The following is a 5,778-nucleotide window of genomic DNA, read 5'->3' on the forward strand; positions in this document are numbered from 1 at the left end:
AGTGGAAGCTACAAAAGCACTGGGAATAACTGCTACAATGTAGTTTAAAGTTTTTATTTTAAGTAATCTCTATGCCCAAGTTTATTTAAACCTAGTTTATTTAAAAAAAAAAAAATTTCAAGTGGGGCCCCTGGCTGGCTCAGGCAGTAGACCATGCAACTCGTGATCTCAGGGTTGTGAGTTCAAGCCCCACACTGGATGTAGAGCTTACTTAAAAAAAAAAAAAAAATCAATTTACTTATTTTGAAATGTATTGAAGATTTACAAATACAGTATAAGAGATGTATTGCAGACCTGATACCCCATCACCCGAATACTTTATTTCCTATAAAGACATTCTCCCACATAACCACAGTACAATCAATCACCAAAATCAGGATGTTAGAATTGATGAATAATTATCTAATCCTTAGATTCTGTTCATGTTTTGCCAAATGTCCCAATGCCTTTAAAAGAAAAAGATCCAGTTGTCTTATTGTCTTATTCATATATATTTTTTCTTCCTTTATTTAGCCTTACTTGTATTTCTTTAGTCTTCTTCATCCTGGAACATTTCCTCAATCTTTCCTTGACTTTCAAGACCTTAAAACTATTAGAGATTACAGCTAGTTACTTTGTAGAAGTTCCTCAATGCAGATTTATCTGCTATTTTCTTGTGATTGGATTCAGATTAAGCATCTTTGGCAGGATTATCACATACATGATGTCATGGTCTTTACATTGCATCTCTCAGGTTGTGCACAATTTCAGTTTGTCCCATTACCTGAGGTGTTTACTTTGATCACTCGGTTAAGATGGTGTCTGCTGAGCTACTACAATGACTCTTTTTGTCTTTGTTATTAATAAGGATTTTGTAAGGAGATACTTTGAAAGTATAAATGTGCCATTCCTCCCCAAGCTTTTTGGTTCTTTCATTTATTTATTCCTATCACTATGGCCTCCAATTTTCCAATTTTATTCAGTGGGTTATAATCTATTACTGTCATTATTTTGAGGTTCAAATCATCCTCAGTTTGGCCAGGGAGAGACCTCTAATCTTTGTTTTTGACACACCCCATTAATTCTTTGAACACTTCCTTTACTCCTTGGCCCAAAAGATGCTCCAGGCTCAATCTTATACTTTCCCTGATCTAGTTCTAGAATCAGCCATTTTCTTCCAGCAGTCCTGGGTCTTTCAATGGTACTTAGAGGCCAAGATCTGAGCTTCAAATTTTCTCATTGTTATTGTGAGGTCTTTTCTCCCAAGCCCTTTTGTGGGCATTGCTAGGAAATATATACCATAGACAGGCATACGTTTACATCAATACATATCTCTGTGTATGTATTAGAAACTATGAGTTTATACTGATAACCTCGTTTAATCCCAAGATTACAGAATTTCTTTTATTTTCTTCCTGTATTTCTAACTTCTACCTTTGATAGTGAGAAACTTGGTTCTCACTATCCATACTTATTTTGAGCAATTCCCTTGTATTAGCCAGTTTCACCTTGTGGCCATTGACTTTCTTGTCTATGCAAAGACCAACATGTGTAAGGACTCTGCTGGGATCAAAGACCTTTAATGCCAGTGGTGGCTGAAGCTTAAATGAGAATGGACATGGCGCTGTGTGAAGGTGGAAAGGTAGGCAAGGCCAGATCTCAGTTGAGATCATCTAGGTGAGTGCTCATGAGACAGTGGGAGACAATGGGAGCCTAGGGCTAAGGAATGCAGAATTCAGTAGTAGATCAATTAGGGCTGGGTTGGTGGAAATCAAGAGTGAGGTCACAGAAAGGAAACTTCTAATCTCAAGATGGCAAAGTAAAAATAGTTCTGCCTCCCTTTCCTCTTGAAAAATCATCTCAAAGTAAGGGGAAACAAGCAAAAACCAAAATCTTTGATTATACTAGCAAATAACCATAATCTCAAACAACAATTTGTGAAGATTGAATGCGCTTGGAGGAATAGTAAATTATTTAGCAGAGAGGAGGAAGGTCACATTCTGGAAAATCCTCAGAAATTAAGAGCCACCAGGTACCTTAGAAGGGTAGACTGAAATCTCTATGTAGTGCAATTAGAATCCAGCTCCATAAATCCACCCAGTGACGATAGCTATCCCTACCTGATGGGAAATAGGTTTTCTCCTTGAAAAAAAAAAAAATGGGGTAGGGTGGGGACGAGAGAGGCTTTGAGTCCAGGACATCAAGTACAGAGAAGTTACAGTACTGACAATGCAAGCTGTTTATTGAATGGTGAAGTATAGTCCTCTTTGCCTGAGCTCCAGAAATCCTGTAGCCAGCCTTATAGAGCCTTTTCCCCAACTTGCACTCGGCACCTAAGGTAGGGGTTTGCAAGATTATTTTCTTGAGAATCAAACATCCCAGAAAAATATCTATAGATCTGGTGGATTCCCAACAAAAATAGGTGACCATTCCCTCATCATATGATGAGGCTCACTGATAATTAGGCCCACCTTTGCATATAAAAATTATCAACTCATTCAATGTCTCATTTTAAATAAAATTTGCAGACAGGGACTAGAAAAGAGCAAAACAAACAGAAAAAATAAGCAGAAACACACCAAGTGTGTAGAAAATGTTAAAAAAAACTATGGGCGCCTGGGTGGCTCAGTGGGTTAAAGCCTCTGCCTTCAGCTCAGGTCATGATCCCAGGGTCCTGGGCTCTCTGCTCAGCAGGGAGCCTGCTTCCCTTCCTCTCCCTCTGCCTGCCTCTCTGCCTATCTGTGATCTCTGTCTGTCAAATAAATAAATAAAATCTTTAAAAAAAATAAAAATTAAAAAACTAAAGTATCGTCAGAGAGGATACCATGAAACAATAACAATGCTATATGAAATAATCATTTTAAAAAAAGTATTCTTAGATATTAAACATGGGTAGTGGAAACAAATTCAACAGATGGTTGGAAGATATAATCAGAGAAGTTCCGTACAAGAACTGAACAAACCAGATCCAGAACCCATATTATAGCTGCTATGAGAGGAGGCTTAAAGCTCTGGAAAAGTAAAATCTTTCAATTTCCCAAAAATAAAATTTTTATTTCTCTCAAAGTAGTTTGAATAGTCTTGGGAAGGAGGAAGTTAGGAAGATGAAAGTTAGTCCAAACTTTTGTTAGTCTTTTGAGGCAAATATTAGGAGGAATATTTAAAGGATTTAGCACATTTGAAGGATGCAACCTGAAAATGTCTCTTCATATTATCAGATTTTTGGGACTTGGTTTGGTGCTATGTTGGAGTGGATTGAATTTTCTGGACATTGTTGGTGTATGTTAATGGTGTCACCCTTAAAAAGCGAAATTTTGGGGGCACCTGGGTGGCTCAGTCAGTTAAGGATCCAACTCTTGATTTTGGCTCAGGCCATCATCTCAGGGTTCTGGGATGGAGCTCCAGTTGGGCTCTTAGCTAGGCATGGAGCCCGCTTAAGATTTTCTCCCTCTCCCTTTGCCCCCTCCCACTTCTCTCCCTCTCCCTAAAAAAAAAAAAAAAAAAAAAGAAGAAGAAGAAGAAAAATAAAGTCAACCTTTCCTTCAAATACTCTTTTATCCTGACAGGCAGCAAATCTCAATTTTTTGCTGTTAATAGAATATAAGGCAAAAGGAATATAGATTCCTTAGTTAGTAATTGTTTATTAACTGGCTCATTTTTGTGACTCAGAATTTCCTGTAAGATTACAGATCAGGTTTTTGAAAGCTAGGTCACAATTGTAATTAAGTCCTGTTTTTTATAGTAACTTTTTTTTACGGAAAGATTTTATTATTAAAGGGAGAGAGAGAGAGAGAGAGAGAGAGAAAGAAAGAGAACACAGCAGGGGGAGTGGCAGGCATAGGGAGGAGGAGCAGACTTTTCACTTAGCAGAGAGCCCAATGTGGGGCTTGATGCCAGGACCCTGGGATCATGACTTGAGCCAAAGGCAGACACTTAACTGACTGAGCCACCCAGGCGCCCCCCACACTTTTTTCAAGACATTAAACTTTCATGTTCAAGTTGTGATTTTTGAAAATATAAACTGCTGTCATCAAAATAGTGTCACTGCAAAGGATGGAAAAATAACGTATCACGTTTACTGAAAAGAAAGCAGAGCCATTTATATAAAGGACAGGACTTTTATGGGGGGAAAAAGAAATAGAAAAATGCTGCGGTGTCTGACTTTAAGGTTTTGGCTTGGGTCGGGATCTTGGGAATCTGGGCTCCACATTTGGCAGGGAGTCTGCTTGAGGAGTTTCTCCTTCTGCCCCTCAAGTCAATAAATACATCTGAAAAGAAAACAAAACACCAAAAAAGCAAACAAACAAATAAAAAATACCAAACCCAACTTGCCAATATACTGTGCCATTATCCTGGCATTTATAATTTTGTAGAATATTTCCCAAGGCAGAAAGAACTAATTAGTAATTACTGAGATTACTAACACCACCTCCCCTAAAAAAAACCCCCCACAAAACCCCAAACCCAGGTTTCATCTACCTCAAACCTGTCTATATACTTATAGTATGTTCCAGTCAGTTGATATAGCCAAAGAAAAGGCTAGTCCATTTACAATATTTCAAACAGTGCTCACATTCCATATGGGAGAGTATCATATTAAGTAATATAAGTAAATTGTAATATGATAAATGGATGTTCTTCTCTCCAAAAAACATGGAGTTTTCTCCCCTAGTGGAGTACAAAATTCAAAAGCCAACATAAAAATGTTCAAGACAGGCAAATCTACAGACAGAAAAATTTAATGGTTGTCTAGGTCTAGGATATCTGGAGGATGTAATTGGGTTGGCTAATGTCCCCCCCCCACCACAAATTCATGTCCACTTGGAACTTCAGAATGTGACCTTATCTGGAAATAGATTGTTTGTAGATGTCATTAGCTAAAATAAGGTCATGCTAGATTGGGAGGAGGGTTAGCTAAATCCAGTGACTGCTGTCCTTATCACAACATATCAAGACACAAGGGGAACACAGGAAAGGACATGTGACGCCAGAGGCAGTAAGTGAAGTGGCACAGTTATAAGTCAATGAATGTCAAGGACCGCCAGCAACCACCAGAAGCTAGGGGGCAGGTTGGCAGTTTTTGCCTCAGAACTCTAGGAGGCAACCCTGCTGACACCCTGATTTAGGACTTCTGGCTTCCTGAGTTGTGAAAGAATAAGTTTCTGTTGTTTTAAGTCACCAACTTCATGGCAATTCATTACAGGAGCCACAAGAAATTAATACAGGGGAAAACGGGGAGTGACTGCTTAGTATGGACTTGACTTCTGTGGTGATGGGAATGTTCCAAAATTGTGATGATGACAGCACAACTCTGTGAATGTATTAAAGACCACTGAATGATATACACTTTAAATGGGTGAACTGTATAATGTGATTTTCATTTCAATAAAGCTGTAACATGCATAAAAAACTAAATAAAAATATATCATTATGCTTTTTAAAAAGATTTATTTATTTTCTAGAGAGTGCATATGTGCAAGCACAGGGGAAAGGGGCAAAAGGAAAGGGAGAGAGAGTCTTAAGCAGCAGAGGAGCTCCATACAGGGCTGATCTTACAACCCTGAGATCACGACCTTAGCTGAAACCAACAGTCGGATGCTTAACCTGACTGGGCAATGCAGGTGTCCCTATCAGTATACTTTATATTTATAATCTTTTTCATTTAAACATTTTTAGGATTTAAGATTATAACCCCATACAAATAAAGCAATGAAAATTAAAATAGAAATACAGCTTCACAAATTTAAAAACAACCACTGCCTAACACATTTGAAATGAAGGATGAATAAAACTTAGCAG

Source organism: Mustela nigripes, chromosome 4 (assembly GCF_022355385.1).
Source record: "Mustela nigripes isolate SB6536 chromosome 4, MUSNIG.SB6536, whole genome shotgun sequence".
Classification (NCBI taxonomy): domain Eukaryota; kingdom Metazoa; phylum Chordata; class Mammalia; order Carnivora; family Mustelidae; genus Mustela; species Mustela nigripes.